Source organism: Lepidochelys kempii, chromosome 7 (assembly GCF_965140285.1).
Source record: "Lepidochelys kempii isolate rLepKem1 chromosome 7, rLepKem1.hap1, whole genome shotgun sequence".
NCBI lineage: Eukaryota > Metazoa > Chordata > Testudines > Cheloniidae > Lepidochelys > Lepidochelys kempii.
The window spans coordinates 100758567-100781122 of record NC_136386.1 but is presented as its reverse complement, the minus strand read 5'-3'; the positions used below and the strand labels follow the sequence as shown (position 1 = coordinate 100781122).

At 40.0% G+C, this 22556-nt stretch overlaps 1 long non-coding RNA gene across 1 annotated transcript in view; it reads right to left on the bottom strand.

The window, feature by feature from the left end:
- Window positions 1-7552: 7552 nt before the first annotated feature.
- The window catches only part of LOC140915364 (uncharacterized), a 43145-nt gene continuing 28141 nt past the window's right edge, over window positions 7553-22556 (bottom strand). The window contains exons 2-3 of the long non-coding RNA XR_012160141.1: window positions 13492-13525; window positions 7553-7626 (exon numbers count right to left, since the gene is read on the bottom strand). This is a non-coding gene — a long non-coding RNA (uncharacterized LOC140915364). The remainder of the gene's footprint in view (window positions 7627-13491; window positions 13526-22556) is intronic.

The window sequence follows — 22556 nt, the reverse complement described above, 5'->3', positions numbered from 1 at the left end:
GTGTAGCTGATGGCTCAGGTAAACCATCCACCTCCAGCAAGAGAGGTTTTCTGGAGTAAATTGCAACAAAGGGTTTAAATTTAGGTCTGGAACACTTTTTCATTTCATGCAACATCCTCAATAGGAGAAATATAATTGAGCTAAAACAGTGGCAAATTTGTTTGTTTTGTTTACATTTCTTTGTCTCTAATGGAGCTATTTCACGGTAATGTGCTACGTTTCCTAGCATATTGCCACAGGCATTTGATCTGATATCTAAAGAGAAGATGAACTACGGTATAAGGGCATAGTTCTTCAGTGTTCAAACCTAACATTCAGATTAGATTGAAAAAGTATGCACTCAAAGGAAAAAGCTGAAAGTATAGGGCACTTGCAATCTTTGAATGGACTAAATCTTTATTTAACCTCCCCCCTCCGCAAAAAAAAACAAACCTGGGTTGGCTGAATAATATATTTTCCATGTAGTCTACGTGCCATTAGCCCTCTCCAAAATTATGCTCTAGGCTTTAAAAAAAAATAGTGCTGCCTTCACTCCCCAAATTAATTTCTATGAATCACCAAAAAAAAATAATTTTTTTTTGAAGGATAGACACTTTCAAAAAATGATTCAATAAATTGTAACTCCACTAATTAATTCTATTTTAGGAGATTTTCAATAAGCAAACCAGGTTAAATTTATATGATTTACAAACAGTGTTTACATTCATAGAGGGGCAACTAATTGCTGCACGGCTTGACATCATTACAGGAAAATGCTGGGGGATGCAGACAGTTTAATTAGGGGTGGTTTCAAGTTCACAATATGACTAGTATCATAGTGCTTTACTAATGTGCTTATATAGGATGATAATACTGTAACATGATTACATTTCTGTCCGCTTTATTTTGAAAGGAAAAAGCACAAAGAAACACACTAACATGATGTACTTCTCATTCAGTTATATTCACCTGCTTTACAGTCCATAAAAACACATTTCTTAACTTAATAAAATGTATATTCAAGTACAAAGAACATGGCACATGGGTACGTGTGCATATCTCATGTAGAAATGATGGGCTCAACCCACAAGCAGCCGAGCACCCTGAACTCCCAATGAAGTCAGGGAGAACTCAACACCTTACAAGGCCTGCATGGAATATATATATTTACACACAGGCCTGATTCACCACTCCAGGTTTACACCAGAGTAACACTATTGATTTCATTGCTGAAATTCTGCCCACGTAACCCTACAATGAATCTAGTCCTCTGTATTTGTTTTTTAATAATTTAGTTGTTTCAAATTAGATCTTAGTTGTTTCATTCTCTAATCAATACCAGTTCTTTACGTAGTTTTTTTCATTAAATTGTATGCTACCTCTTGTGCAATAGATGTCCAATGCTAACAACATACTGTCAGTATGAAATCCTGTACCAAAACTTGGACTAAATCTTTTGCTAATGTAAATTAACACAATTCTGTCAAATTCAAAAGAGTCTGACACCAGCAGATGTTCCCTCACAAGGGTAAGAAGTGTATCATTTAAAAATAGTGGGGAGAGTTCCAAATTCATCCCTACTTTTATGTTAGTGCCTTCACTGGAGTATTACCAAGGATGAATTAGACTCAGCCGAACAGAAGAATATCAGACAATATACTTTAAAAAACCCTACAAGTCAGATATTCTTAAATCAAAAAGCTGTGGGGAGCTGTGCATTTGCATGAAGTTGTGAGGCTAGGGTTAAGCTAATGCACTTGTCGTAGTCCACAATTAAAACACTGAACTATGATTATACTGCTTCTGAGGCAGGACAATTGTTAGCCATATTCCCTAGCCAACCACCCAATGTTCCCTCGATTTTTGGTGAAAAGGGAAAGGAGTTATGCATCTCTCCTGCAACAGTGTTAGGGCAGTAACATTGGTAAGCTATATTTTATCTCCCCTATATATTATTTCCACTGTTTTGTATCTTTCTGCACAGTAGAATATAGCAATTGTCATACCAGATCAGACTGATAGCCATTTAGTTCAGTATCCTGTCTTTGTCAGTGCTTTCAGATCCTAGAAGATGCTTCAGAACAAGGTGCATGAAATCCCACAGCAGACAATTAAGAATAATCTTACCAAAATATTTATCCTATCTTATGTACCTGTTGATGTTCTCATTATGCAGCAGTCTTTACCTCTCTATATACAGGCATCATTTCACCCACCACGAAATGCAGCCACCTTTGGGAGCCTTTAACTAGGGCAGAGATATACTACACAACCATTTTAGATAGGAAGAAGAGAATACTGTATCCAACTAAAGTTGCAGGAGTAATTTAGATAGGAAGAACACAATTATTAAAATTGGAATATGGCCAGGACAGAGGGCTAACACACCTATTCTTATAACAAATGCCAAGGGAACTTTAATAACCACAGGTCCTAGGTTTCATGTCTCAGCTGTACCTCCTCTAACTTCATAATACCTGTTAATACCATGTTTCAGCACTGGTTCAGTTTAAATTCATAGGGAAGAATGATACCTATTGAATCAATACCACTCTTCAACTCTTTGGATTCCTGTTAGAGATGTCCTGTACAAGTACTGTTCAGGTACATTCATGCTTAGCTTCAAATAGCAGCAGTTCTGAACCACACTCCTACAGAGCCTCTAATGTTAGAGGTATGGCTAGGGGAATGCAGATATGCTCAGACTACCCCTGCCCTTGTGCAACCTCCAACTACTAGAATGGCCCTGTGAGGCCATGGGAACATGAGCATAGTTTAGAGCTGTCCTGAGGCTGCTCTAAGTTGAACCCAGAGACCAGACTGGTGCCAGGATAGGCCACAATTAGGGTAATGCATACAAAGGTGACTTAAAGCCACCATCGCACCCTGTTGCCTCAGCTGTACTAGGTACAACTCAGGCATGGCCCAGGATCTGGCCTTTAAATTAATCTATATTTCACAGTTTAAAATAAAATAGTATAAATATATTAACTAAGTTAAATCTCAGACTGAGAGTCATTTTAGCTGAACCTATCTTCCAAGTTAGCATCCTTCTTTAATGTTTCTCTTTCTTGCCAGGCACCTGGACAATTCTATTACCCAGTGGCTTGGTACTTTTGCAAGTCTCCTGCCCATTCCTCCAACCTGTAATCTTCTTGAGAAGGGAAATCTCTCTTTCTAGGTCTCGTATAGCTCTTTTTGGATCAGGCCTATAATTCTCTGTCCATCTAATATTACCAAGTCTGAGGTTCTTGAATATGTACAGAATTCTCCAATATTTTCCCATCCCTTCTCTTAACTTCAGGATAGTAGTGACCCTGCCTTCTAGATGTTTATGGTAATTGATTTCCATAGCACCTCCAGATATAACTTCCTACAAATATTTTTTGCCAGGTACAAAGGAATTTTGACCACAGTTCTTTATATGCAGATATCCATTTCATATGGAAGAACAAAAGCAAGTAAATTGATAGCCATTACTGTTTGGTTCAGAACTCCATCATGAACCTTCAACATCAGATTTCTCCTGGGAACATTAACATTTTTTGGCAAATTTTCATTGTTCTTTAAATCTGAAAAGCTATTTATATGAGAAGATACATTCATCTTCCTTCACTGCAAAGCATTTGCCATTGATTAGTGTTTAGCACAGACAACTTGTATGTGGTGACCTCTACATACATTTGGAGAACCATTTTGCTTTTGATTATCTTTATATCTTCCCCAGCACTAATCTTTCCTACTACTATTAGGCATCTGATCAGCTAATCGTCTCTGTTAAAATGCCACATACAAGTTTCTTTTGTGTGGTGTGTGGAGGAGATACAAGATGGCAGAGCAAAAGTTATTCTCTCAGGACCTGGTTAAAAGCTCACTGAAGTCAAGGGAAAGACACCCATGGACCTTAACGGGCTTTGGATCAGGCCATAGTGAAGTAAAAGATCATTCTAAGAACAGAGAAGATAAGATTCCATTCTAAGTGCTGGAACTCACTTATATCACTATTCAGTAAAACAAAAGAACCACTTAAATTACTATTCAATAATAGAGAAGAAACACAGTAGCTCACCATTCAGTAAAACACAATGGATTGAGTGTGTGTAAAATTTCTTTTTAGGGAAAAAATTGAAAAATCATTTAAAAACCATATATGATAAACCAAGGCACACCGATTTTGCTCTTTTTTTTATTCACCCTTTGTGAGCACTACGTGGAATAGGCTGTTTGCATATGAGAGGAAATTGTTTCCGTTAACTCATTGTTTATGCATTCTACATTTTTGTTTTACAAACAAATTCATAAAAAAGCATTATACACGGTGCATAATCACATACTGAGCCTGACAAATTTAAATTCCATTTTAGTTAGGTAGAGTTTAGCCCAGTCTAGTGCAGTGCTTCTCACGCTATCTGATGTGTGGGACCGGCAATTTTTTTTTCCAATGTGCATGCAGACCGGCAGCTGATCGCTCGCAGACCGGCACCGGTCCGCAGACCACCACTTTGAGTAGCACTGGTCTAGAGATGCCAAAAGAACTCTGTCCACTTGTACCACACTTCAGGAACTATGGAAGCTATTTTCCTCACCTACACAACTTTTCTGCACTATTTAAAAACGTAAATAATTTTCTGGATATATATTTTTGACATGTAACTTTATGTTACATCAACTGGTAATAATGAGCCGTTACAGTTTGTTTATCGTTACTTAATTATTTTTATGCAGCCAACACTGTAGCATCTGGATTAATTATAAAAATAAAATGTAACAATACATGCACATTAGACATTACAAACAATTACCATTCTTGTAATACTCCAGCCAACCCAAAATAGCTCAGAAATTGTCCGCTAAACAAATGCACTGAAAATCAATACATTAGGAAACTGGTGTCCCACCGGATAGAGCAAGACCAGAAAGAGCAAGTTCCAGAGCTCTGGAACTCTCCTGAGAATACCCTATCTCCAATTTTGCATCTAGCAACTGTTGTTAAAGACCACTTTAATTGATCTAATATGCTGTAGACATGGAGGGCAAGGCCCTCAAAGTAGCATATAAAAACCTATTTATAAAAGTCTAACAAAATGTGGGAAAATTATATTGCAGAATTGGTAGCATCGTTTGTCTGCAGATGAATGAATGGCTGGCACCTATTATTACTGATTTGTATCGTGGAGCCGCATTATGCTAGGAGCTGGTCTATGCCCCAGTGAGCTTACAATTTGATCTGAAAGAAGATGCAACAAGTACATATGACAAACAAGAGAAGAAACAGGGTAACAGATGCCAGTGTAACAGAAAATACGATCTCACAATTGCGTAAGTCAGCTATTGTACAACTTCATGTTTTCTGATGGTTCTAAATCCTCTGAATCCTTCTTTAAATAAGAAAATAAATAGCAATCAGTGACTTTTGCACAATCTATCTACCATTGATTCTCATATTCTTGCTGCCATCATTTTAAAAGTGGATCTTGAGGTGGGATTAGAAGAAGGGAAGTGCAGCAGGCTTGTGGATTAATTCAATGAAGATGTTCCGTGTACAGGGGGCAGTGTGGGTGAAAGCATTGAGACATTTGGAGATACTAAGATCGATGACTAAAACAGTATGCTTGTGGGCACTCTAAAAATACCTAAGACAGATAAGTTTCTTTCATCTTTATAAATTACTCACTTTATTTATTGATTTTTCTATTCTGCACTTTAAGGAAGTGCTGAAATCATGTGTCTTTTAATAGATTTTTGACTCCAGAGACAAACATGTTGAGAGCTATCATCTTCAAGATGCCTTCTGTCATTGTGCCATCTTCTTAACCCAATGTAAGGAAATTCATATTTAGTGAACAAGGAAATTACTTTGGGTATGTATCATTCAAATCCATAAGGATTATTGGCTAATTAGGAGCACAGTAATGTAAATTTGCCTTGTGTCAGGTTTTCAGGAACAGTAAAATAACATAATTAAGCGGTGAACAAAGTAGATTACTTAAACTACTCTTCACTGACAAATGTATATGATGTCTAAATATACTGTAGGCTTCTAACCTGGGAACTAACAAAAATTGACTGCACTTAGTGTAAAGTTTAAAACAATGTTAAAAATAATAGAATGCAAGTTTGTAAGTATATAGACATAACAAATAAAAATAACATGCACTTATTATGAAATCTCTGTGGAAGAAATAGGGGTTACATTTTCAAAATCTTTACGTATGGAATTGTGCGCCTAATTTGTGGTCATAGTTATCATAACTTCACACACAAATCAGGTAAGAGCACACTCAAATGGCCAGTTGAGGTCACTTCTCTGCAATTTGCAGGTGCAACTCTGGCAAATCCATGCACAAATTAGGCACACAATTATGTGCCTAAATGTTTCTAAAATCTGGCTCCCAATTTACTCCTGTTAAACATAATTGTGAAGACTTCCTTCATGATTTGGTTCACCCTAACCTCACCCTTTAGTTTGGGCTTGCATAAGATATCCCAGTTTCAGAGCCCAGTGAAGTGCATGTCCTCTTTGAGTCATGAAAATTATCTGCCGCATTTACACAGTCCTGAGTGAAATTAATAATGGTGACAAGTTCAGAAACTACCATGATGAGGACCAGAATAGAATAGAATAGAATGTCACCAGGGGAAGGACTCTTATATTCTTGCCTCTCATACAGCATCTTCCCCTGCAGCGTAAGATCTTGGAAGATGGAAGGAAATGACTTTCAACTATTATCTTTTAAGATCAGCTGGTATTGGATGATCAGTCAGAAGAACTAAGGAAAATGACCATTTGTGTGATAGATTATCTCTGTCACAACAAAATAAAAGTATCTTCCTTGTACCACACATAGTTATATCACACTTTACATTTGTCATCACAATTTAGTCAGCTGGTTCTTTCTACCATTAAAACATTATCATACAACCATCCTCTCTTCAGTCTTGGAGCCATATGCAATAGAATTACTGATCTGCCTAGCCATTCTTGTTATGGTGACTAAAAACAAATACATTGATCATCAGTTCCTTACATGACTAGCATGAAATTATTATGAGAGCCTCCATAGAAACTAGCCAGCCTTTCTAAATTTTCAGCTCTTCTGGGGTAAGTAATTATTTTTTGACAAGTGAGTAAAATATCCTGAGTTTAATGTCATCATCCTCATCATCATGGCAGAGAGTGGGTGACTACATCTGGTGCCTTCACTGGAAAATGCTCACAATAGGTTTTCAAAGCTGCATTAAGGGGTATATGTTTAGCACTGTGCTATGAGATCTGAGAGTTAATGAGAGCCATGTATCTAAGCACTGCTTTTAAAATGTACACCTAAGGATCTGAGATATTAATTATGACATACTCTCTATCCTTTTCCTTAAAGGTGGGCAACAGACAAGCCTTCTCTTCTGGAGAAGCCTATATGACAACTACGAGAAGCACTGCCTTTTCTTAGCAGTGTCTATTCCCATTGTTGTTGGGGGTGAATCTGCTTCCTTCTAAGGTTGATGTCAACTTTGTCCTAGGCATGTTGCTTAGCAACATTTATACTGTGTTCTGCTTTTTCTGCTCAGTACTTACGCTTTTACTTTACTTTCTGAAGTGCAGCAAAATGTTCACTAATCTTCTGATGCTACTGCAGATTGAAGACATTCCTATAAAAAATGTGAGTTGGAACACTGAGTATGAATCACTAACATCAAGACCCTGGCACGGCATTTCTTGGGAAATCCATTCTAATGAATGTCATCTGTGGACATCAGTGGCTTAACCAATGAATGTGCCAGTATTTGACAAAATACCTCTTGATGTTTCATGCTGATGATAGCAGTTAACATTAACATGTGGTGATTCTACAACTACAGATTTTCTATTTTCCCATAACTGCATTCACACATCATCTGCCTACCTACCCCCATCCATTCATATGCTTTCCAGAATGTTACCTTTTACTCTTTTTGAAAATCATCCATATAATGTATGTCAGCTTGTGTACAAAACATTTTCAGCAAGATCATCAACTATCCACCAACCTTTTTATAAAGGGAGCTATTTCTCATTGCCAAAAACCTTTATTTTTAGAGCTCCATCTTGTGGCAAGCAAAACTGTGGCCAAGAGCACATTATATGGAAAGTTGGTAAAATTACTCTATGTGTTTATAACATTCTGCATGGCACTGCATTCAAAAATATTTCAGAACATTAAAATCAAAGACATTCCACTTTCGACAGTCAATAAAATTTGTATCCAAAACGCAAAAGTAAGTAATGACATTATTTGATATATGTTTACTGTTCTGATTCAAGTTCGATAGATGTTTACATGGAAACCTGCCAATTTCAAGACAGAAAGCCAAACATTTTTTTGAACCCTAAACAACCTTTCACAGCCTTAGCAACGATCAAAATTGTTAGGAGAACTTACTATTGTCCTGATTGCCAAGAAATATCAATTTACTTTTCTTTCTGTCCTAGAGTTTGCAGTTACATTCAATGTAATTCATTTACAAATGTCCTTCAATCAATAAGAAAATACATACAATAAATGTTTCAAAGCTATAAAATCAGCCCTGCTTTAAGCCCATGAACTAAAACAGGTTTTATTTGCAGCTTCTTTGTGCTAATATGTAACAGCACATACCTAATTTTTTATCAGTTTAAAACTGGAGATCCCATATATCTATTTTTCCCCTTCTATATTCAAGTTATAAGTAAAATTGCCTTTCATGAGAAAGGCCTGCAAATTATTAAAGTTTATTTTTAAAGCTGGGAGAGTAGTGTAGCAAATGTGTTCAGTAAAAAGTAATTGCAATTTCTATCTAAATTATTTTTGGGAAAATTAAAAGTGCAAAATATAAAACAATTTTAATGGCAAGAAGTCTATTATACTTTGTAATAACTGAAAACAAACATAGACATAAAATCTTTCGGAAAGCAAGAAGCCTTAAAAAAGGAGGCAGAGTACACTTGGCCTCTTATGATGCTTTTTATTTAAAGTGACTTTTATACAGCTAATGAGAAGAATATGTAAAATAGATAGGGTAAAGATTTTGTTAACAAACAGTATATCATAAAATTTGCTTTTCCTCCTCCTGATTGATAATAGAAATAATAATATGAGGTAATATCTGAGAGAAACAGATTTTTTATTAGATAGTGCCAAGACTATTTTTAAGAGGCTGACATTTAAACATTAATTTCAATGTTACTAAGAAATTATTTTTACACCCAAAGCCTAAGCCTTTGTCTTTGGCATTGGATTCAGGTCTAGAAAGGTGTAGTTGTTATCTGAAAAAGAAATCATTTTTAGCCCTTCTGTGTCTTATCACAAAGAGAGTAGGCAAAATAAATCAGGGAAGAGTAAAAGTAAAATTTGCAATAACCCAATACTACTGCTTCATCCTCCCACATCTCAGCACATAAAATTTACTGTCAAAAGAACCCACATCATGAGAATTAATCAAGGAACTCTTAAAATACTCCAAGCACCTACCTTCTGATGACTAATTTGCCTTTCCTATTGCAAACTACTAATTTTTTATCTCAATCGATATGTACAAATATATCTCACCATCAATCACCAGGGGCAAGGACAAACTTCCACTATTTATGTAATACTGACTACAGGATGAAACAAAAATTGACTAAAGCTAACTTGGGCTGACTGCAACAATGGAAGGAGAGAGAGAGACTGGAACAGAGAGACAGACAGAAAGTGTGCTTCAGATGACCCATGGGAAAGCTTAAAGAAATCACTGAAGGTGCTGATGGAAGCTGAAAAGCTTCAAAGGGCAAAACACACTTTAAGGAAAGATTCAATAGGGACCCCAGAGAAAGAGAAAGAGAGTGACATAAAGGGACTAGAGGGATCTGGTTGAAATGACCAAGCACAGATAGAGTCCCTGAGCAAGAAGCTCTGAGTGGTGTGGAAAAGGTGAATGATCGAAAATGTCGGGGATGTAAGAAAGATGTCCAGAATTACTCTGGGGAATTGGGAGAGAGAGGTCTGAAGAAGTACAAGTATTGCTCATGTGAAATTAGAGAGATTCCCAGAAGAACCCAGGAGGCTTTGAGAGTAAGAAGAATCTATCTAGGTTTTAAATATGGTTGCACATATCAATGATCAGATAGATTTGATGGAGAACTCTGCAGAGGTATTTAGTGTTGAATTAAAATCTATGGATTACTAGACTTAATAGTGCATCTAGAACACATGATTGGCTGGCGCATACACATACACACACTCACTAAATAAATAAATAAAATACATTGGGCAACTGGGAAGAATTTGTGTGGGTATACATCCAGAAGTGCATACATATATGATTTTCAGTCGAGAAAGCAAAGAATTTAAAACGATTCCATGAGCTGGAAGACCAAATGCGTGAAGTAATAGGCAGGTCCACTGAGACAGAGCCTGTCTTCATACCCACAAAAGAAAACTTCACTTAGGGACACAATCTAGATGTGGATTTGGCAGTTACAAGCCAGGAAATCCTAGAAAAGAGGTCTCTATTTAGACTTCTTCCTGCTCCTGAGTCAGTCACTCCAGTCCCAAATAATAGGTAACACATAAGGCAGGGAATATATTCAAACTGCAGTTGGCCAAGAGAGACAGACAGAAAGAAACCACGGACATCAGCAAGGCCAATGTGATCTATATGTCTTTCTTGACCAATTCCATGTGTACATTAACAATAAGATTGGACTTACCAGGGTAAATTTTCATTAACTGGAGACAGAGATTTCCTCTTCTATCCATGGCTCATGACACTAATATTCCATTCCAAAAACTCCACAGACAAAAATAATAAAAAGTACTCCCACCTCCATAAACCCCATCATCACCACTAGCAGCCAGTTTGTCCCAGAATAGTACAGTTGCCAGGTTTACTTGGTACTGGATGTATTTACATGCCCAATATTGATTTGCATATGGTGATTATCATTAGCATATGTTAAAGTTACAGATGGCGGCAAGGCTGCTAGGGCCTGTACATACACAGTCTGTTGCACAGTCTGATTTTGAAATCACCCAGTCATGAAGATACATGGAAGCATGTATGCCCCAGAGTGGTGCACCTATGTACATCCCCTCAACTACTGCAGGAACCATTAGGCAGGTTAGTAAGGGCCTGTGTGCCTTAGAACTGCTGGGCATAGAGCCCTTGCAATATGACATTCAGATATGATGATAAACACAAAACATGTTCCCTGGAAACCTTAAGGCACCATCTGGTTTTTAAAAGAGATGTGTAACATGGGAGAATGCATTAAAAGAAAAAGGCTGTTAACTCTAGTCACCACCATCACCACAGTTCCCCATCCCCAAGTACCTCCTGAAACAATTGTGGTTATTACTGTGGACTCTCAGCTTCAGTCACAAAGGGGGAAAGAGGGAAGGATGGGAACCATGATAATCAGGAAATGACTGCCCATCACCTGAGGTGTTTGGGGAAGGACACAGAGCAGGGAGCCTGCAAGCCCATTAGGAGGGAAGCAGTGCTGCTATTTCACTATGCAGTTTATTGTTTTTCTATCTCAGGAACTGCTGTGGGAAGCCGGGAAGGACCAGTTCAGAACACTAGTGCCAGCTTTGCCACACATTTATTCTCTTTTTTTCAGGATTCTTTGTGATTTGGTTGATGTGGGCAGTGGGGAGATGCACTAACCAAAATGTTTATTTGTGGCTACTTTTTTTTAATATCTCCCAGCCTACAATGCTTTGTACAAATGCTATTAAGACTTATGACTTCTCCCACTGAAGTCCATGAGAATTTCCCCATTGATGTCAATTGAAGCAGGATTTATTCATTTATTTCTTATTTATAAAATCATAAAATGGTAACAACCCTGTGTTTTGTAACATATTACATATATACACATCAGCAGATAAAATAATCCCACCACAGAAAACAACACCCCGTCTCTTCAACCTTCAAATTGCCTACACCCTGGAATTGCCTTTAGTTCAATACATGACAACCAGCCAAGGTTGGAGTGTCAGAAACATGAAGGCAATGACACTACAATCCGTTAGTAAATACTACACCCAGTAGTATGTAATTGCAAGGTGGGGCCTGCAGTTTGAAATTATTGAGATATTATCTTTAACCGATATTTTTGTTCATTACAGAGAAAATGTAGTATTTTCTGGGAAAATTTTGATTTTTCAGTGAAAATTTCAAACCGATATATTTCAATTCTAAAAAAATACCAATGCGCCCCAAGGCTGTTGTTGTTTGGGTGCCTCATCCTCCTATTCTCCTCTATATGCTAATCTCCCACAGTGCACCAAGTTCTCCCCTCCTGTTGCGGGGAAGTGCAGTAGCATGGCAATGATGCATCATGAGAGATGAAGTCCCACTAAGAAATCCAGCCCACAGAATAGAAGTCTTTTGGGGTTGGTATATTCTGTTTTTCTGTTTTTCCATAAAAAATTTAAAATGTTCATAAAAAGCAGAAACTTTTAAAAAAAATTTGTTTTGTCAAAAAAAAAAAATTCTCACTGCAAAAAAGTTTGGACGAAAAATTTTCCACCATCCTCCCCAAAAAATGACATGTATTTGGAGCTCTCAGAACAAATTATAATGGTAAATACTGAACAGTAGGAATAATGAATAAACGGATTATATATTCCAAATATTCCAAGTTACAGAACCAAGGCTCTGATTCAGCAAGATACTTAGGCACATACAAAGCATTAAGTGAGTGCCTGATCCCATTAATTTCAAAGGGCCCACATATGTGGGATTACTCATGGTTTTAAAGTTACACATGTGCTTAAGTAAATTGGTGAACTGGGGCCCAAATTTGTAAATTTATATCAGTAAAGTAATATAGGTCAAGGTGATTTAGACAATATACATTTTGACAATACTTTTGAGCCAGTTTTAATTTATATGAAGGAAAATATAAAATATGAGCTGGGTATTCTTTTTCCCCATATTGTTTACTTTTTCCCTTCTCCCAACATTTATCTGCATTTTGATCCATAAAACTTCAAAGGGATATAAAGTAACATTGTTAAAAGGGGGCCAGTGTACTGTATATACATGGCACAAAAACAGAGATTTAATTTTCCTAATACTTTTATTCTTCTGCTAACAAATTTGGTTGGTTAAACCTTGGTGGTAGAATCAGAATGTTACACCAGAGTTAAGCTTTAACATGAGCAAAATTCTCTATTAAAATGTGGCCCTAGAGACTGTAAATTTGAATCCTGGAACTACTGGTCAAATTGATTTTATAAGATAAAACAAGGAAATTACTGGGTCTTACCTTGAGAGACCACACAGAAGGATAATTTAGAATAATTTCCTTATAAGAAACACCAAAAAGTAGGAGGAAGAGAAGTTTATAAATTGTTGAAATGACAAGATGCCAGAAAAAGTTACTGAAAAGTATTATGAGATGAGATGGGTGAGGTAATATCTTTTATAAGATATTGTCTCTTCAATACTCTGGAATGAACATAGCTACAACAACACTGCATACGTGAAAAGTACTATATTATATACCTGCTCAGATGTTCAACTCTTCTGGACATTCAGGCTAAGGGAAACAAGAAGATAAAATTAAACTAAGAGTAAACTCTGCATTGTTAATGTATACATATACATCTAGTTAAAGAAAAGGCACCTAACATTATACCTACCCCAAGCCAAGGAATTCTTTTGTAGAAGTATTTGAATGTAAAACAGCTAATTGCAAAAATAAAATAATAAATGCTACATAAATTAGAATTTTTGTTCTTAAAAACTGAATAAATTTCAACTCACTTCAGAATAGAAGTAAAATGCCACCCACCTGCCCCCAATGGCTGATGGGGGTGGCAGAGAAAGGAGACTGTCCCAGCAGCAAGGAAGGGAGACAATTGCTGAGGGACATGTAACTCCTTCCCCAGGAATCTCTGGCACCCATTGGCCAGCTGGGGCTGGGATGGTGATTGGATTTAAACTGGAATGGGGCCATGTGGAGCCTCTTTTGGCTCTGTTCCAGCAGCATAGTATTACTTGCCAGTTTCCAGCAGTAGTAGCAGCTGTCAATATGCAGTCTTCAAAGTAATGGAGATTGGAAGAGGACCAATGGTCTGCAACCAATGCAGAATGAGAGTCACAAGATGAGGGGAGCAGCTGGGTAGGATCCAGGACCCTGGCAGGAACAGTTCACTTTGTGGATAGTGGTGAGTCAGAAGATCGGATCCTGAACCTCTAATACAGGAGGTCCATGGGATGGATTAGGGATCTGAGTCTGAGGACAACGAGGGTGGGCAAGAACAACAAGGAGCTGGTGAGCCTCACTCCCATAAGCAGCCAAGAATCCAGTTTATGAAGAATGGCGGCCCAGGTCACTCCTCCCTCTGACAAACCCCTCAAGGGATATGGGATGACCTGGCAAAATCATTGGCATTGGTGGCCCATAGTTTGGGAAGTCTGCCTGACAAGTGTGGGCCCCTCTCAATTGAGGGGGTAATGCTGTCACGGGTTCGGGGTGGATCTGATATCCCACAAAGGAATACAGAGCAATGAGGAAGGGACCCTGTCACCGGGTGGCCACGTTCCTAATGGAACACAGGCAGGAGAAATGTTGGCTAATGCCCCTAGAGTTTATGAAGGATCTAATCACCCATTCGGGAATCATCTGTCTAAAGAGGTTAAGGAAAACATTTGGATGGGGGAATTTGTGGATTTATGTACCTTTCTGTTCAGGGAAGAGCAGAGAGAGGAAGGGGGAAAAAAGGCCAAAAAAGAGGACTAACCCCACGGACCTAAGGTGCCTCAAACTCTTGAGAAGTGGTCTGTAGCCTTTCACCTTTATGTGAGTGTAATTTATTTGAGGAGCCCCGAGAGGTCTATTTTCTTGTTCAGGATTTAATAGCGGGGGCTTATGATACATATGGCGGGTGGGTTGCATGGTCAAGGTATGACAGTTAATTTAGACAGGAGGTGGCAGAGGAGCCTGATTTACCCTAAAATAAAACAGACCATGAACTTTGGTTGGAGAATATGGCTCCTTATCACCCCGCCCAGCTGGCATTCACAGACAGCAGGTTGCCAATGCCAAAACCACATTTTCAGAACATGAACATAAAAACCAATGACAGGTTTCAGAGTAACAGCCGTGTTAGTCTGTATTCGCAAAAAGAAAAGGAGTACTTGTGGCACCTTAGAGACTAACCAATTTATTTGAGCATGAGCTTTCGTGAGCTACAGCTCACTTCATCGGATGCATACCGTGGAAACTGCAGCAGACTTTATATATACACAGAGAATATGAAACAATACCTCCTCCCACCCCACTGTCCTGCTGGTAATAGCTTATCTAAAGTGATCATCAGGTGGGCCATTTCCAGCACAAATCCAGGTTTTCTCACCCTCCACCCCCCCCACACACAAATTCACTCTCCTGCTGGTGATAGCCCATCCAAAGTGACAACTCTTTACACAATGTGCATGATAATCAAGTTGGGCTATTTCCTGCACAAATCCAGGTTTTCTCACATCCCCCTCACCCCCATACACACACAAACTCATTCTCCTGCTGGTAATAGCTCATCCAAACTGACCACTCTCCAAGTTTAAATCCAAGTTAAACCAGAACATCTGGTGGGGGGGTAGGAAAAAACAAGAGGAAACAGGCTACCTTGCATAATGACTTAGCCACTCCCAGTCTCTATTTAAGCCTAAATTAATAGTATCCAATTTGCAAATGAATTCCAATTCAGCAGTTTCTCACTGGAGTCTGGATTTGAAGTTTGTTTGTTTTAAGATAGCGACCTTCATGTCTGTGATTGCGTGACCAGAGAGATTGAAGTGTTCTCCGACTGGTTTATGAATGTTATAATTCTTGACATCTGATTTGTGTCCATTTATTCTTTTACGTAGAGACTGTCCAGTTTGACCAATGTACATGGCAGAGGGGCATTGCTGGCACATGATGGCATATATCACATTGGTGGATGTGCAGGTGAACGAGCCTCTGATAGTGTGGCTGATGTTATTAGGCCCTGTGATGGTGTCCCCTGAATAGATATGTGGGCACAATTGGCAACGGGCTTTGTTGCAAGGATAAGTTCCTGGGTTAGTGGTTCTGTTGTGTGGTATGTGGTTGTTGGTGAGTATTTGCTTCAGGTGGTGGGGCTGTCTGTAGGCAAGGACTGGCCTGTCTCCCAAGATTTGTGAGAGTGTTGGGTCATCCTTTAGGATAGGTTGTAGATCCTTAATAATGTGTTGGAGGGGTTTTAGTTGGGGGCTGAAGGTGACGGCTAGTGGCGTTCTGTTATTTTCTTTGTTAGGCCTGTCCTGCAGTAGGTAACTTCTGGGAACTCTTCTGGCTCTATCAATCTGTTTCTTTACTTCTGCAGGTGGGTATTGTAGTTGTAAGAAAGCTTGACAGAGATCTTGTAGGTGTTTGTCTCTGTCTGAGGGGTTGGAGCAAATGCGGTTGTATCGCAGAGCTTGGCTGTAGACGATGGATCGTGTGGTGTGGTCAGGGTGAAAGCTTGTAAACAATGGTCACATAAACACCACCCTATACCAGAAACCTACTGACCGCTATTCCTACCTGCATGCCTCCAGCTTTCACCCTGACCACACCACACGATCCATCGTCTACAGCCAAGCTCTGCGATACAACCGCATTTGCTCCAACCCCTCAGACAGAGACAACACCTACAAGATCTCTGTCAAGCTTTCTTACAACTACAATACCCACCTGCAGAAGTAAAGAAACAGATTGATAGAGCCAGAAGAGTTCCCAGAAGTTACCTACTACAGGACAGGCCTAACAAAGAAAATAACAGAACGCCACTAGCCGTCACCTTCAGTCCCCAACTAAAACCCCTCCAACGCATTATTAAGGATCTACAACCTATCCTAAAGGATGACCCAACACTCTCACAAATCTTGGGAGACAGGCCAGTCCTTGCCTACAGACAGCCCCGCAACCTGAAGCAAATACTCACCAACAACCACATCCCACACAACAGAACCACTAACCCAGGAACTTATCCTTGCAACAAAGCCCGTTGCCAATTGTGCCCACATATCTATTCAGGGGACACCATCACAGGGCCTAATAACATCAGCCACACTATCAGAGGCTCGTTCACCTGCACATCCACCAATGTGATATATGCCATCATGTGCCAGCAATGCCCCTCTGCCATGTTCATTGGTCAAACTGGACAGTCTCTACGTAAAAGAATAAATGGACACAAATCAGATGTCAAGAATTATAACATTCATAAACCAGTCGGAGAACACTTCAATCTCTCTGGTCACGCAATCACAGACATGAAGGTCGCTATCTTAAAACAAACAAACTTCAAATCCAGACTCCAGTGAGAAACTGCTGAATTGGAATTCATTTGCAAATTGGATACTATTAATTTAGGCTTAAATAGAGACTGGGAGTGGCTAAGTCATTATGCAAGGTAGCCTGTTTCCTCTTGTTTTTTCCTACCCCCCCACCAGATGTTCTGGTTTAACTTGGATTTAAACTTGGAGAGTGGTCAGTTTGGATGAGCTATTACCAGCAGGAGAGTGAGTTTGTGTGTGTATGGGGGTGGGGGGATGTGAGAAAACCTGGATTTGTGCAGGAAATAGCCCAACTTGATTATCATGCACATTGTGTAAAGAGTTGTCACTTTGGATGGGCTATCACCAGCAGGAGAGTGAATTTGTGTGGGGGGGTGGAGGGTGAGAAAACCTGGATTTGTGCTGGAAATGGCCCACCTGATGATCACTTTAGATAAGCTATTACCAGCAGGACAGTGGGGTGGGAGGGGGTATTGTTTCATATTCTCTGTGTATATATAAAGTCTGCTGCAGTTTCCACGGTATGCATCCGATGAAGTGAGCTGTAGCTCACGAAAGCTCATGCTCAGATAAATTGGTTAGTCTCTAAGGTGCCACAAGTACTCCTTTTCTTTTTGCGAATACAGACTAACACGGCTGTTACTCTGTAACTTGCTTGGGTTTCAGTTTAAACTACTATTTTCATAAAGCCATGCCTATGGCATGCTCAGTGTCATGTGCTATTTTTGAAAGATTCAGTTCCATGTTGGAGTGGGTGACTGTGCGTGAGACTGGCCTGCATCACACAGTCCACTATGTTGATGACTTCTTATTTGCAGGAAGACAGGGGACAGGCAACTGCGAGTACATGCATCAGGCATTTTGGAATCTCGCTAAGTGCCTTAGGGTTCCCCTCACCATGGACAAAACAGAAGATCCTGACCATACTTTAACATACTTGGGCACTGAACTGAACACAGTTTGGGGTATTTCTAGGTTACCTGCAGAGAAGTTGAAATTGGTCAGGGCACTGAGATGGGCTCTTAAAGGGGCAAAGAAAATTACACAAAGGGAACTACAGATAGTCATGGGGCAGCTAAACTTTGTATGCTTGGTGGTGGCTCCTGTTCAGGCATTTTGTGCCCAGCTGGCATCTGTCTCCTCTGGAGTGTGAAAACCCCACCACTTTCTCAGGCTGGCAAGGGAAATGAAGGAAGACTTAGAAGTGCAGGAAAGGTTCCTGGAAGAGTTTAATGGGGTTTCAACATGGTGTTTGGACTGGTTGCTCAAGACTGAGTTGCAAGTAGAATCCTCAAGATGCATAGGTTTTGGGGTTTACTTGGAAGGAGAGCAGTATGTGCAGAGGTGGCCAGAAAGTTGGGTGGCTCGGGGTATTATAGGGGACATTACCTTCCTTCAGTTTTTTCCTATACTATTGGCAGTCACTATTTGGGGAGAAAACTTTCAAAACAAAAATTCCATTTCAGGCATTGAAACCACCAATCCATGGTCCGTAAGTGAACAGAGAGTCAGCTAATACTGTTTGGGTAATGAGGCTGGTGTGGGCCTTCGTTTTACACTGCCTGAGGTTTAACATCCATTTTCATTTGGTGCATGTCCTGTGATTGGATAATGGTGTTTTGCTGATGCTCTATCTTGATTTCAGGATGACAGATTCTGGGAACTCACCTCACTGGTCAGCAGAGATCCACAATGATGACCCAACAACTCTGGAACCTTGACTTATAACAGCTTTGGGACTAGCTGAGGAGTTGGTTGCCCCATGGACTCTGAGATCTTATAAAGCCAGCTTTTCAGAGTTCACAGAATGAAGTGCTCTGTCATGGGGACCCATACCCACATATCAGGTGGTGCAATATGAGTTTTCTTAACCCATTGTGGGTTGGTTCCCACCACTGTTTCTGGCCAGCTAGCGGGCCTCTCCTACTGGAGAAGGTTGGCAGGTTTCCCAGACCAACGCAGCATTTCATAACATGGAAGCTCTTATAAAGGTAGTCCAGGAGGGGTGGGAGCTGGAGGGACAACAAATTACCCTAACACTAGAAATTCTGACAAGGTTATTAAAGGCTCTGCCATGTGTCTGCAGGTGTGGGAGGGAGGACATTGCATTTAAAGTGGCATTTGTTGTTGCCTTCCTTGGTGCTTCCAGAGTGAGCGAGCTGGTGTCTATGGCAGCTGTGGACAGGTCCCAGTGTGCATTAAACATAACAGCAGTGAAACTATCTTCAGGATCAGTGTCTCTGTACTCAAAAGGTACTCAAAAACAGACCAGAAGGAAAGGAATGGGATTGAAGGAATGGGCAGATGAGCACGCTTGTGCCCCATAAAGGAAATAAGTCTCACTATAAATCCAGGGTCTGCAGCCAGACCCACTGTTCACACATCGTGATGGAAGCTTCTTGACAAGGTACCAATTCAGCATGGCACAGAGCAAAATCTTCCATTCCTGCAGTCCTGACCTGGGTACTCGTTCTTTCAGGATTGGGGCAGTGACGTCAGTGGCTGCAGGGGGTTTTGGCCTGTGGCAGGTGCAGACAATAGGGCACTGGCAATCAAGGTGTTACAAGACTTACATCCACACCACAGAAGATGGCTGGGAACAGTAAAACATAATTAACCCAATACACTTGTTTGTTTCAGAGGCTACCCAGAGCGTATGCAATATTTGGATTTGCAGGCTCTCAATAGTGCATTGGGCCCATAAGAGTGCAGTCAGGATGGCAGCTGGAGCTCAGCTGGGCTTCAAGACCAAAGCAGTTTGCATCCAGTGGATCAGCAGAAGAGGCATCCAGTGGAATCAGCTTATGCCACTTCTGCACTCACTGAAGAACTGCATGGATCCACCTCAGGTCCTAGTTATTCACCTTGAGGAGAACAATCACGGGCTGTACAGGAGTCAACTTAAGGGACAGAATCCAGAAGGATGTTTTCTCTATTAGGCAATCATGGCTGGCAGTGAGGTTAATATGGTTAGAAATATTCACAAGGTGGGTTTGGTGGGGAGCCACAAGGTGATTATTTCTTGCATGGTGCTTAAACCGAAGTGAATAGGCAAGTCACCAAGATGTTCCTGGAAACAGGGGGTTCAGTGATACAGCACAGGGACATTTACAATCAGCCTCAAGTTTTCAGAGATGATGGCATATGTTTGTCAAATAGAGGTGCTGACATACACCTACAGGATGTGGGGGAATGGGCTGAACAGGAGTTGTGATACCAGGTGGCATGATTGGGGAGGGAATGACTAAGCTAGTCGAGGGCACCCCTGTGGCCAGTTTCCAGGGCTGTTAAAAGGATCAAATGAACAGTTCCCAGAGGTAAAAGATTTGGGATTTGGTGATAGGCTTTGGGATCATGGGATATGGTGAGACCTCATGGCCTTGAGGGCCCTTCTGGGCCAAGGTCCCCACCTTCCTGCACCCTCAGTCTTCCTCGCAGGGTGAGGGTGCTAGGACTCATAGAGAGCTGTGTCCTGGGGGTAGGCTGAGCGGAACCTAAGCAGAGTTCCGAGTTATATGATGAGCCCTGAAACCCCTGCACTGGAACCAATTAAATGCCTGGTATAGGTGAGGGGTGGGTAGAGCTCCTCCCGTGTGTTATAGTTTAATAAAAGTAGTGGCCTGCTACTTAATTCCATGCATGTGTCTGTCCTCATCAAGTGGTTCCAAATTATACTTGAAGCAGCTCATAGTAAGAGAGACAACAAGTAATGCTACATTAGAACTAATGATACCATGACCAAAAAAGAAACAGGCCAGTTGCCCATCACCGAAAATATGGCAGACCTGGCCAAAATATGCACAACATTTACAAGAGAAGCATGCCCTATGGCAGGAGAGAAGTGACTTGGTACTGAGGGGTTGCAGAGCAGTTCAGGACAGCTTATATTTGGTGGGAACTTGCAGATAGCTGTTTCTTACTGGAGCTCTCAAAGGGTTGTAAAGCTTGTTGCTGCTTCTGCTGTTTGAGCCATGCTTGCGCAAAGTGTTAGTAGGAACTATAGGCCCAATCTATCTTCCATTAAAGTCAATAGGAGATGAGCCCTATATGCATGTTTTAAATAAAGACTGCATAGAAAACAATACCTAGTCTAAAGACTTGGTAAGAACTAGGAAATATAAACTGAATCACTGTCCACTGATTTATCTCCCAATGAGAACTTGACCCCTCAAGAATTGTAAACCTTTCCTGACTGCTCAGAAGCTTGGGCAATACTTTCAAAGAGAATCTAAATATTTTGTGGGTGAAGCATATTGATGTGATAGTGTCTGAGCTGCAAGTGACCAGTTCAAATTCTAATCAATATATACACTATGAAACTGCATTGTGTTTTAAGATTATTATAGTACATTAAATAATAATTTCACACTATGCAAACAAAATGACTCTTTTACTATCTCAATCAGTGAATTTAGTAAAAAGAAAAGGAGTACTTGTGGCACCTTAGAGACTAACCAATTTATTTGAGCATGAGCTTTCGTGAGCTACAGCTCACTTCATCGGATGCATAATGTGGAAACTGCAGAAGACATTATATACACAGAGACCATGAAACAATACCTCCTCCCACCCCACTCTCCTGCTGGTAACAGCTTATCTAAAGTGATCATCAAGTTGGGCCATTTCCAGCACAAATCCAGGTTTTCTCACCCTCTGCCCCCCCCCCCCCCCCCGGCTGTTACTCTGAAACCAGTGAATTTAGTCAGGACTAAGGCACAGATTTAGTGAAGATTACGCACAGATTTTAGAAATGAAATGGGAGGCAATCTAACAAATCTATCAGAAATAAAATCAACAACTTAAAAGTTTAAACCAATCATCTTGAGTATATATTTGAACTTGGATATGCAGATGTGGTGCACAAGTCCCAATGGTTCAGCAATACACTCAAAGGATCAACAGCCCTATAGACAGCTAAATTACTCGGAAAGCCAGGGAATTTATCAAACATGAATTTCAAAGTGGATTCTAGCCTCCAGGAAAAATGGAGTTGCCCATTAATGTACATACAAAATAAATGTTGTGTTCAAGCTCCTCCAACTATTTATTTTTGACACAGAACTAGTTAAAGATTTTTAATTTACATAAAGAGGGACAAAGAATGTTACCCCTTTGATGAAAGTACTCTGAGTATATATGGTGGGTCTTGTTTATTTTTTAAATCAGTAGCGTAACAGTTTTACAGGTACAACACAAAGGAATCATTTACACTCTTTCACATCTATTAGTGCATTATTTATAAACATCTCCAATTTCAGAATGTT